This window comes from Anabrus simplex, chromosome 7 (genome assembly GCF_040414725.1).
Source record: "Anabrus simplex isolate iqAnaSimp1 chromosome 7, ASM4041472v1, whole genome shotgun sequence".
NCBI lineage: Eukaryota > Metazoa > Arthropoda > Insecta > Orthoptera > Tettigoniidae > Anabrus > Anabrus simplex.
The window spans coordinates 55,991,360-56,004,624 of record NC_090271.1 but is presented as its reverse complement, the minus strand read 5'-3'; positions in this window follow the sequence as shown (position 1 = coordinate 56,004,624).

The following is a 13,265-nucleotide window of genomic DNA, read 5'->3' as shown; positions in this document are numbered from 1 at the left end:
AGCGCAGATGGAGCGCGCTGTTGCGAAATCGACTCGTGAAGATCACGCTCGAGTGTGACTCACAGGGCGTCACAGTTCCACATTTTTCGTTTGTAATTTTGTAATTTTAAGTTCATTCATTCATGAATTGATATTTGTAGGATGGTAAAATAAATACAACATACCTTAATCACTGTCGCTCTCAGACATTGGACGTACACCTGTCATTTCTGCAAGGCCTGATGTTTCCGCTTTGGATGAACCGGGTTCGGGAGATGAACTTGAGGATGATCCGGACGATGAAGAAAGTCTTATTAAAAACTGTTCATCGTCGACATCGTCCTGTAATTCGTCTGCTTTCCACAAATCTTTCATTTTTCTTTACTTCGTTCACGTAATTTGCCCAATAAAATTTCCACCGTAATGTTCTTACGCGCAGCGGTTATTACATTTTCCATATCATTTTTCTTGAATGATACGTTATGATACCGGATGCAGTTTTTCACCTGGAACCACACCATCTCAAAAGGGTTTAGCTCGCAGTGATAAGGCGGGAGACGTGGAATCTGCCGACCTGCCGCTTTTGCCATTTCATCTATTCTCTGATTATCATACAGAGCTCTATGTTGAGAAGCGATATGTAACATCTCGCTTGAGCATCCCGTCCTCAAAATATATTTGTTTTTTACGTAACCACTGTACGATGCCATCTTCTCGCCAAGAGGCCACCGGCAAAGGTTCCAACTTACGAAAATGATAAGCGGCATTATCCAGCACGACCACGGCACCTTCGGGAGTGTTGGGCAACAGTTGTTCCGAAAACCACTTCTCATAAATTTCACTGGTCATTTACTCGTGGGCGTCGGCATAAAAATGTTAGTTAAGCATTTTGGAACAAAACCATGTTCACGTTGTTTTCAAACCAACTGGCAACGATACCGCCGAACAATAACAGATCTGCTTGAGAACTTCCCTCTTCCTACATCCATGCCCGACCTACTCACACTAATCAGTCTAGTAGAGCAAGCAATAACAACAGCTTACCAAAGACTCATTCCACGACATTCCTATCACCGTACGAAACCCTTAATTCCCCCCAGTTCCTTATTAAAACTAGCCCACGAAATATACAACTCCTACCAATGTACTCGTGACAATACGACTTCACGCGAACATAGAAGAACACTGATATGCACGCTCATATATTAACGCAATAAATCATAAACAGTGGACTACCGCATGTTCAGAGCTTTCTGATATGCACGATTCCAAAACGTTCTGGACTACATTTCAAAGACTGACTAAAACTCACAAACCTCGACCTACCAACCGCATAAATGTCGCTCCGAACCCTTCTGCTACAGATAAAGAAAAGGCAGACGTCATTGATGATCACTATTCTAATGTACAGTACTTTCTACCCCACAAATACCGCGATACGAACACCCTCAAGAACCTACAATACTCCAATATAATAGAAAGGTACCCACATCTTCCCCATCAGTCATTTCCGTGAAGTAGATTACGCCCACGCACTTAACGCTCCACTCACCCCTCAAGAAATTCTAAACATTTTACGCTACAAACATAATGCCGCTCCAGGCCCAGATAACATCACCTACCATCACATTAAAGAAGCTCCACTAATCCTAATCCACATCCTTTGCTCTATCTATAACACTATGCTATACACCGGTGTTTTTCCAGAATACTGGGGTAAATATATCAATTACTATTCATAAAACCTAAAAAGCTCCCGTCCGACATTCATTCCTATAGACTAATTTCACTCTTCACAGTTCTCAGTTCAATCTTTGAAGCAATATTATGCAAAAGAATGTCGAGATATTTACACTCCATCCATCTCCTCCTATCCGCTGAAGCCGGCTTCGGACCCCACTTTTCCACCCAAGGCCACCTCTTCCATATCAAGTCCTCCGTGAACATCCGTGAATACCTACATAAAGACCCGTAAACCAGCCGCCCTAATATGCCTAGATGTTAAAAAAGCCTTCGATTCTGTCTGGCACGAAAGACTCTTATTCAAAATTAGTCATCTCACCCTCCCCCACCATCCTTATAAGGTTGATATTTAATTACCTTAAATCTAGGAAAGCCGTTAATTAATATTAATGGAACCAATTCATACATCTTCCCATAACTTCAGGTCTTGTGCAAGGCTCTCCACTCTCCCGTTTCCTTTATACATTATACACGTACGATATCCCGCATCCAGCATCACCACTACGACTCTATCAATATGCTGATGGCCTTGCCATACTAGCCTTCAGCCCTACCTATATTTCCCTTAAGAATAGACTGCAGAAATACTTCAACACTCTTGAAACCTGGCTCAACCAGTGGTACATCTCCATGAATCCTACCAAAACCCAATTCATTGTTTTCCGAAATAAATCATGTCTCTGCTCCGCACGACACAAAGTCCACATAAACGTATAAAATATCCTTCATTGAAACCAACCTAGTAGTATATCTATGAATTAAACTTCAAAATAATCTGCAATGGAACAACCATCTTGCAGATATTCATTAGCTATTAGCCGTTTCCGACCGCTTCGATCCCTGACAGGTTTCACCTGGAAACTAAAACCTACTCAACTATTTAACGTTTTCCGTTTATAAGACCTTTATCCGACCATTAATAACCTACGCCTCCCTGACATGGATTACTGCTCAGCGATCTGAACACGTTAGGCTCAATAGACTCAACCGTCACGCTATACGTATAGCACACCGTCTACCTTATGACGCACCTTCCGCGATTTTCATTCCTTACCACGATCCTACACGACAACCGTACACCTGAATACTCGCATCTCTTTCCCCCAACCATCATCCCCCTGTGGGTGGGGGCGGTAGAATAACACCCACGGTATCCCCTGCCTGTCGTAAGAGGCGACTAAAAGGGGCCCCAGGGGCTCTGAACTTTGGAGCGTGGGTTGGCGACCACGGGGCCCTCAGCTGAGTCATGGCATTGCTTCCACTTACTTGTGTCAGGCTCCTCACTTTCATCTGTCCTATCCGACCTCCCTTGGTCAACTCTTGTTCTTTTCCGACCCCGACGCTATTAGGTTTGCGAGGGCTAGGGAGTCTTTCATTTCCACGCCCTTCGTGGCCCTTGTCTTCCTTTGGCCGATATCTTCATTTTTCGAAGTGTCGGACCCCTTCCATATTTTCCCTCTGATTAGTGTTATATAGAGGATGGTTGCCTAGTTGTACTTCCTCTTAAAACAATAATCACCACCACCACCACTCCTCCAACCATCACATAACTTCCACCTATACTCCATTGTTACCGCCCCAGAATTGCAACAATCACAATACAATAGTTCAAGACGCTCCTGGCCACGGTGACACATAACCTGATTACTGTACCGGCCAACATAGGCACCACAAGTGCTGTCACAAATAACAAGTGAAAGTGAAGTGAAACCTCCACTAATACCAATTATAAATACATAAATACCCATATTATTATTATTATTATTATTATTATTATTATTATTATTATTATTATTATTATTATTATTATTATTATTATTATTATTTCTCTGATTCCATTTAGAATACTCCATTTCATAGTAAATCGTTCCCAAGACGAGATCAAAATATAATTCACCACATGTTTACAACTACCACATTGTTGACGACAATGACTGACTCTTTAACTGTGACCACTACGACATGAATGACATTCCTAAGAAATATTATGTGGAACAGTACTAACACAACTGTTAGAAAATGCCAAAATAAAGTCAAGAAATGGGCACAAAGACCCATGCCAAACAAGATGCATACAAAACAAATAACAAAATGAATGTATACAATGTATGTGAAACCATGTAAATTACTTGAAATACCATGTACATAAAAGATTTTAATAAAGGTGTGATATCATGGGAAAACCATTGTTGGGTGGGGGGGTTTCTCTCCTCGGGTTGCCCCTTGGGGGTTCGGCGACCTCTGCGCTTGAACCAAATAATTATTAACAACGTATGTACAAAACATACGAACCCACCCAACTCTAATTTCAAACAGCAATTAAAAATCAAATGCCTAAGAGCTACTAGTTTAGCTCACGGCCCGCCTGTCGAAAATGGACAGGAATGAAATAACTTCGTTCGAGATCGGGTGCCACTTCCCGCAAGGAAGGCGGCCATGCCTGGCTGAGAAGCTGGCAATATGTTTGGTCGAGGACCGGGAGGTGGTCCTCTGGGAGAGAGAGAGAGAGAGAGAGAGAGAGAGAGAGAGAGAGAGAGAGAGAGCAATCGCGTCATCGGCTAGTCTGAGATAAATAGCAATACCTTCTGGGACACGCAACTGATCAATAGACGCCAGAATTTTAGGCGGTAATAGATTAGAATGCAAACTTTTTTTAAATGCTATATTTTCGGGGCGTTGACCTATAGAGATATTTTGCCCCTACTTGCACCATATGATATGAACCTGCGTATGATTGGAATTGCGGAAGTGTAGAGTGTTGAATGTGAGGAAAGGAACGTTATGGACGACACAAACACCTAGTCCCCAGGCCAGGGATATTAATCATTTACAATTAAAAACCCCTGACCCGGCTGGGAATGGAACCCGAGGATACCAGCTGAGAGGCGGACGCGTTGCCCACTACACCGCGAGGTCGGACAGAATGCAAACTTACTGAAGAAATTAAAAAGTTAGTATACTCTAGCCTGCACAACGGTTCTGGTAAGAGGTTTGCATGAATATTAGGGGTAAGGCCTGTTAGAACACCAGAATTTATGTTAGTCCCGTTCTCGCTTAGTTACGTAAGAGTGAGTTAGACCACACTTCCTGTAGTTATAGTCAAATTAGTTTGCTTTCAAATCTACTACTGCCAAAAAAATCCACCGTTCTAGTCCTTCAAGCAAGCAAATCCGTAATGAAATCATCCTAGGGATATGTGCTACGAATTTTAGGTAACTAAAATATAATGAAGTATGAGAATATATTCTTCATTTATTCCTCAAAGTTACAATCCTTTTCTTAATCATCATCCGGTCGATTAGCTTAGCAGTTTTTATTTTTTTTGACCACTACGAGCGCTAATGTGAGTCAATGCTAAATTCGGTGCGGAAATTTTTCAAACATCAAACAACGCCTAAGAGTATCGAACCAAGGAACACATAACAGAAATAATTATGTAAATAAGTTATTTTGTCTAGGGTTTGAATCAAGAAAGGAAAGGAGTAAAGGAACAAGAGATTTTGGGCTGTTTCTTCGGAATTGCATCTAGGCCGGAAGTGATGTTTCAAAATGTCTTTACTTTTTAGTTTAATAGAGCTCTCGGAGACTTTATCCCTTCAACTTTCGGCACAATTGGGGAAATGGCTTACTTTCACGTTTTTTCGTAGTGTGGGGACCTCTAGTTTGTCTGCTGAGAATTGTTTTCACCATCAAAACCCCGGCTCTATTGGTAACCATAACCAGTCTTCAGACAGCAGAAGATCTATTTAATTCAATTGTGAATTTTTAAATTCATATTTATTTTCAAAGTTCATCTTCCTGGAATACAACTTTAATTTACTGTACATTTTGTATTGTGAATATATCGGTTATTTCTTGTTTTAAATGCCCAGTCTTTATTCTTTCCTCGCACAGGACTTGAATTCGACGAGGACCAAAGCATGCATACGTGGACGAGTGTGAGCAGTTGAAGTATGACTTGTTGGGCTTCAAAAGATATTCTAAATGTGAAGTTACATAGTGTTCAACCTATAAACATCATTTTTACGGTTTTCTCTGTGTTTCACGTCAGTTCCAATTTAGTAGGTTAAGCCAGGTGGTCAATAATGTATATGGCACTTTGACGTATTTTATATGAACACAATATTTCTGTGTTTATTGGGGCATACTGTTTGTCAGTGAATGAATATTTGTCACATATAATATGAAGTATATCAGAAAAATGCCAAGTAATTTGAATGTAACATCACTTGCAATTAATGTGGTGTATGTATCGCAGTCTGCGAATAGAGAGGGAGGAGGCTGGTGTTATAATACCCTCGCTGATGATGGCAATATTTTTCCCTGCCTGAGGAAATGTTTCCGTCTCCCTTGCACTAACCTAAAGGTTACATCTAAAATTTGTTATTAGCAGAGGCTGTTAATACTGTAGCAAGAAAAGTTAATTAATAGAGCTATTCAATAGTGTCTGCGACTTCGGCGGGGATATGGTTCAGTGCAGAGAACGGTACGGTATATTGACCACGCTCAGGAATATAATTTATATAGTCTATGATGAGGTTTTCTTTGCTATTTTTTCTGTGCCACACAGACGATGGCATAGGGCAGGAGTAGGACTGTGAAGGACCTTAATTAAGGTACAACTTATGCCTTTGCTTGGCGTGAAAAAGAAAACCACGCAACATCCATCTTCAGGGCTAACGACAGTGGGGATCGGACCCGCAACGTTCCGACTGCAAACTCACAGATTCGTGACGCAAACCGCGTAGCTAGTTCGCTCGGTGTGTGATGTTTATTAACTCACAAAATATTTTCCAGCAAAAAAGTATGCAAATAACTGCATGATAGAGGATACACACTCTGTTACAGACATATTAATACCATTTTGTTGGTATTAAGTCCCACTAACTACTCCTTCGGCCGGGATGAGAAGCTCAGCTCAACTTGGAAGGTTCGATCCTGACTTAGTTGGTGGTATTTGTAGGCGCTCAAATACATCAGCCTCGTGCAGGTAGATATACTGGCACGTAAAATAATTCATGTGGGACAAAATTTCAGCACCCCGGCGTCACCGAAAACCGAAATAGTACGTAAGGGACCTAAAATTCTTCTTATTATTATTCTTTTTATTCTTTCGGTTTTCGGAGATGCAGTGATGCGGGAAATGCTTAACGTGCCAATAAGTGTACCGAACGAGACTGACGTATTGGAGCATCGTCATATACCATCGGACCAAGTCGGGTTCGAACCCGCCAACTTCGGTTCAGAAGCCAGAGCTCTACCTCCTGAGATACCAAGCCCGGCAGTAATAATCATAATTCTATGGCCTTAGCCGGCCCCGTGGTCTAGGAGTAACGCATCTGCCTCTAACGTGGAGGCCTCGGATTCCATTCGTGTTCCCGGACAACACGGGGAACTTTACGAGAATCTGAGTGCTCGAAGTTCCCTCGGCCTGCGTGAGCAACTGAGAAGCTGGCTGACAGTGACATAGCGTACCCGTAACAATTATTATTATTATAATTATTATTATTAACAAACACATCGCAAATGGGAAATAACCTCTTGGCAATAGTCTCATACAGAAGTGCAATAATAAATTTAACATAATTACCCAACAACAACAACAAACAACAACAAGAGTACAACAAGCAATTCCATGGAAAGAAACTATTACAAAATGTTCTACTAATTTAACTTTCTAAGTCCAACATCATCATATACACAACTTAATTATTTCCAATGCTTAACACTACAGCTTACAATATTATAGGTTGAGCTTACTACTAGCTTAACATTACAACTGATAATAAAGTAAAATAAAATAAAGTAAGGTTAAAACATAATTACCAACAACAACAAGAATACAACAAACAATTCCATGGCAAGAAAGGATTACAAGAAATGCTACTAGCTTAATATTCTGAATCCAGCAGAAAATCACTAGTTCAGTGGCTGCCGCTTACAGCTTTTATTCACTTTACACTAGCACTAATGACCTTAAACGATTTGATACTGGAAGGGAATCTATCAGAGACTACTGTAGGTAATTTATCCCAATTCCTTATGGTCCTATTTACGAAGGAAAACTGGTTTCTGGTCTTAATTGTATGGTTTTGAATATTTCTCGATTAGTACGAGGGAGGTTTCAAGCTATTCCTAATACTAGTCCAGGCAGCCCCTCCCATGTAGCTCTTATAAAGTCCACACAGGCGTTTCTTCCCCAATTAATGGTTCTCCTGTTCTCGTTTACGAACACATCGCTCTTGTTTGAACTTTTTCTAGGGAATTTATTAAACCTACCCTGGACGGATCCCAGCACACAGACCCATAATCGAGAATCGGTCTTACCAAACATTTATAAGCTTTACTTTTGGCGTCCGGCTCCATGGCTAAATGGTTAGCATGCTGGCCTTTAACCACAGGGGTCCCGGGTTCGATTCCCGGCAGAATCGGGAATTTTAACCATCATTCGCTGGCACGGGGACGGGGTGTATGTGTCGTCTTCATAATTCATTTCATCCCCATCACGACGCGCAGGTCACCTACGGGAGTCAAATAGAAAGACCTGCACGTGGCGAGCCGAACTTGTCCTCGGACACTTCCGGTACTAAAAGCCATACGCCATATCATTTTTTATTTTTATTTTTTACTTTTGGCACCAGAATTAGCTTTCTCGAGATTCCGCATTATAAAATGTAACGATCTCCAGGATTTCTTAACTACATTTTCCACTTGCTCTGACCAGGTTAAGTCATTTCTAATAGTAACACCTAAGTACTTACAAGTTCGTAATCCCTCTTCCTGTCATTTTTCTTTTGCTGAAACACAATTTCTTCCTGTAGATTTTCATTCGAAATCGACGCGCCCATTTGTCAATCGTATCTGAATCCTGTTGAACCAATAGTTCGGTCTCCTCTGTCTTTATCTCCCGGTATATGATGCAATCATCAGCAAAGAGGCGCACTTCCGATTTTATCGAATCAGGCATATCATTCATGGAAAGTATGAAAAGAATTGGCCCAATAACGCTACCCTGAGCTACACCAGACGTAACGTTTACTGGAGAAGATAGCGTTTCTCCCACGCGCACCCTCTGAGATCTTCCATTGAGGAGTTCTCGTATCGTTTTCACCACTCTGAAGTTAATGTCCTTACGCGCTGATTTGTCAAGGAGGATGTCATCGAATGCCTTAGTAAAATCAATTACTACTCCATCAATCCTTGACCCATTGTACAGCTTATCCTATATACCTATCTTGACACACGAAACAGAGCTGGCTTTCGAAGGAGAAGCTTTCCCTTAAACCATGCTGCCCCTTAAATATAATTCCAGAAGAGTCCTATTTTAAGCTCAAATAATCTACTATTATTTGTTCCATTTGTCTACATACGATTGACGTCAAACTTACCGGTCTGCTGTTATTGAAGTCGCTCTTTTCACCCGCTTTGTGAATAGGAACTACAATGGTTGATTTCCAGTCGTCTTCGTATTGTACCGTACCCAGGGGTAAGAACCCTCTAAGGCGATGCCTCCATTTACTGATTAAGCATCCGACTAACTCAAGTGAGGTAGAGATGTGGGTAAGTTGTCGTAGGTAAGTCTAAAAGTCGAAGTTTATAACTTATCTATAAGTATTATGACAGGAATAATGGAGGTTTATGTCGAATGAGACACACTGATATGGGGTAAGATGAGTTTATTACATAAAGTAACCCGAATCATACTACAACCATAAATAAAAATCAAATTAACAAAACGGCTTGAAATTGGCATTGAAATTATGTTTAAATCAGCAAATTGGAATGTGAAAAACAAAAATTAATAACGCAAAACAAATAAAATATTAAAATGAAAAATACAATTACATACTTTAATATTGATATGTTTCGAAGTCCAACGTTCCTGTTCACATCGAGTAACACCACTGTTAGAATCACAATTATACGGATTGATATTCTTGAAAGTTGCCGTGATAAGTGCATTTAAACGTGATTTAAATCTGGACGAAGTGGGACATGACGATATGAACTACGAAACTTACTAGTGGCATTTCCCTACGCTATATTTACAATAATCAAACAAGCTAAAATAACCAAAGTATTTACATTGGATCAGGTGGGAGGAAAACTTACACACTACACTGACTCGACGTGAAACGTGATTCACCAAAATATTTAGTAAGAACTAGATTAACCATAACCTTCCACTCAGCACTCGGGCTGTTCCCTATTAATCAACAAGACAACAAATCAAAATCACAATGAAATCACATAAATACTCAATCCTGTAAGAGAAAAGAATTAATATAATTCAATAAACACATGGAAAGCAACAGGCAACCATCGCGTTCATCTTGCTGCATTTGCGCGCCGGGTAGCGCCCTTCGCCAATTACATATTTCCTGCTTGGCAGTGAGCTGAAAAGAATGTTAAAACTCGAGATTACTCTTGGAAATTGGTCACTGTTTTGACAAGTTTGTGTCACGGAAATTGCTCCTCACTTCACAACTACAGCATAACCTTGGCTGATAAACTGACCTGCATAGCGAACTAATATATCAACAACTGCTCGGAGATTCACATACTAAAACGTACATATTGCCAGCATGCTACTATGTCTCAACACGCGTGTAATATTCACTGGCCTGACATTTACTTCACGGCGATTCTAATTCTCAATAATATTCCAGAATACAATCACAGGCCTATTCTCGTTTCGTACTCAATTCTCATGACATTTCCAGGCATGCACTCTGCCCGCATCATTGACTTCATTTATATCTTTCATTATGCACTAAATTGTCATGTACATCCTGTAATCTCATCAGCCTTTTTCATTACAAATCAGGGTTCGATTCCCTTTTTAATCATTGTACAAACAGTTTCCAACCCACATTAAAAGACCCTATTGTAATCAACGGTGCACCTACAGCTCCACACATCACACAGCACCTGTAATGCATGCAGAAAGCCTCCTATCTGTCATTAATCTCTCTAAATAAATAAATAAAATTTAGTCTCGACGCTGCGAGTGTGTAACTCAGGAGGTTGATGATTTTGGCAATCTAATCCTTCTATTTCTATCAAACAAAAACACAGGAATAACCTTAAGCTAGATAACTTGCACAATTCACACCAATAAAATAAAAATAAATCCTAACATTTCCCTCAATATCCTATCCAGCTAATTATAAAGTAAAAGAAATAAAGAGAATACATGCAATCCCAGCCTGTCCATATTTACAACACAAAAATGCGAGATAGCAAAAGCGCATTCACTGTCTACTGTGTCATACTCGTCTGCTCTCTCTGTCATACCAGCAGATGGAACTAGCACTTACATTACTTAGTTTCCAGGTTCTTACTTCAACTTGTCATGCTGTAGAAAGTCTAGAGTCTGAACATTAACAAAGTAACGATAGAACACATTGTGCTGTGCTATTCAAAATATACTACTTAACCGTTGACATACAGTACATTATGCTGTAGGGGGCGTAAATAAGTCATGCAAACATACATTCCTAGAGTACGGTACGGTAAGGTTCATTTTCCTTCATACGTAAGCAAAGGAAAAATAACGAATAATGTTCTGAAGGACTAAATATCCATACGTGGCTGGGAGGCGTGACCATTCTTAAGGAAAATAATAGATGGGAAGAGCATTTTGCCTGAACAGCGACGATTTGGTTTTCTGCCATTTATGCTGCCTGATTGTCAATTTTGAAGTTCTGTTTTACTCAACCAGATTGCAGAACAATAATATTTAATAGCAAACATAATGTGAACATACGATTTTAAAATTCACTGTCAATACAAGGTTTCACCTTTAGCATAATGAGAAAGAGGAAGTGTTCTTTGTGTGCAGTCGAACACGTGGTATAGTGAACAATGTGAACCACCGATTTCACAAACATTCGCTGGATACCTGGTGAAAACCTTTCTTATTACAAATACGGTGATGAAAGTCGTGAATTGATCCTCTCGTATAAAGGTGACGTAGCTCAAATTTAGCTGATTTCCATTCATCATTGTTCATACCAGATTGCAGAGGAACTAGAACTCAACTGGGCAAGTTTTCACTGAGATTTAATAAATTTCATTGTGTAATCACAAAATGCGTCACCAGATATCATTTACACCCCGATGTCGTACGATACGGAGTGCCTAACCGACTTTCTTCCGTCCTTCAAAAATCTGACTACCCGTATCGGGTTTGAAAGCGTGTTCTTCCTATCCGACGGTTGATATTTCAAATCTGATCCATACAAGGATGTTGTTATAATTCATACATTGCACTAAGTAACATATAATTCAGGTATGAAATATAAAATTTGTAATTTAATAATAAGACTATTCAGTTCTTTTGTGTCTCCTGTAAACATTCATGATCGCCCCTCGATGGGGAGCTATTACTTAATTTGTTCCCTCAACCTGCCCAACAGTTGAGCGAAAAATACAATTATCCGAGCTAAAATTGGGCGCCAGTCTTTAAGGTTATGACCTAAAAACAAATAATTTATAGATAAGCTTGGACGGACTTTGACAGTGCACTAATCATTAAGTAGGAGAATTAGAAATCAAAAGACTAATTAATGCAGACTGATTAAAGTGAAACAAGAAAATAACATTTATAATAGTGACAAAAAATTACGACGGTTTCACCAGAACTGAGTTTAAAGTTAGAAATGAGCTTAACAAAAAATCGAATGACTCTACCTCACGGAAACTTGCAATATCTTTAACCCGCTTGCTCACTGTGTGGCCTTGTTCTGCTGGTCCTTGCAACGCCTTCGTCCTTGTAGCTGGAACATTACCGGCCGTCGTTGGGATACCTTCATCTGCCGCCAAGCTGCCCTGCCAAGTGCACCAACCACTAATTGGAAAACGGTTTCGAAACTACCACTCCCTGTTTGGCTCTATCTCATATGTTGGATATGAGCCCTGAATCAGTGTTAGAAAAAACCCCTTGGGTTATGCGGAGAGGATACTGAATTAATAAACTTTCCAACTTTACTGAAAGTAGGTACCGTAGTTTCATTTCTAGCTAGTTTAATGCTACCTATTGTTTTAGACTGGTAAAAACTGGTCTAGTAGTAGAGTTGTTCATAATTCCTGATGAGAGTGGCTGGACACCGATCATTCAGAAATTCCTAAGTACCACGTCGTGGTAACGAAGTGACGAAGTGATAAACTATCAGACTAGTCCACTAAGGGACATCAACCATAAGATAAGTCATAAGATCTAAGGCGAAATACGAGATAACCTCGCCAGGAGCTCCAACACGCCCTTAAATAAACTTTGGTGGCTCTAATTACAGGTCGAAACACGTAGTCCAATCAGGTGAAACGTCTCTCACTACTCCTGATATCGAAAATGATGGTTCCAAACGATGATATCAACTGTCCTCCCATTAGCCATCTCACTCAGTATCCATGGCTACGGGACGCTCCTTTGAAAATGTAGGCGGTGACCAGTTTGAATTACCCAGCTCGGAACACAGTAGCTGTGGTTAGAATGGTTGGACACGGCCAGCTTTTCCCAGGAATTGAGGTCTAAATTTGTA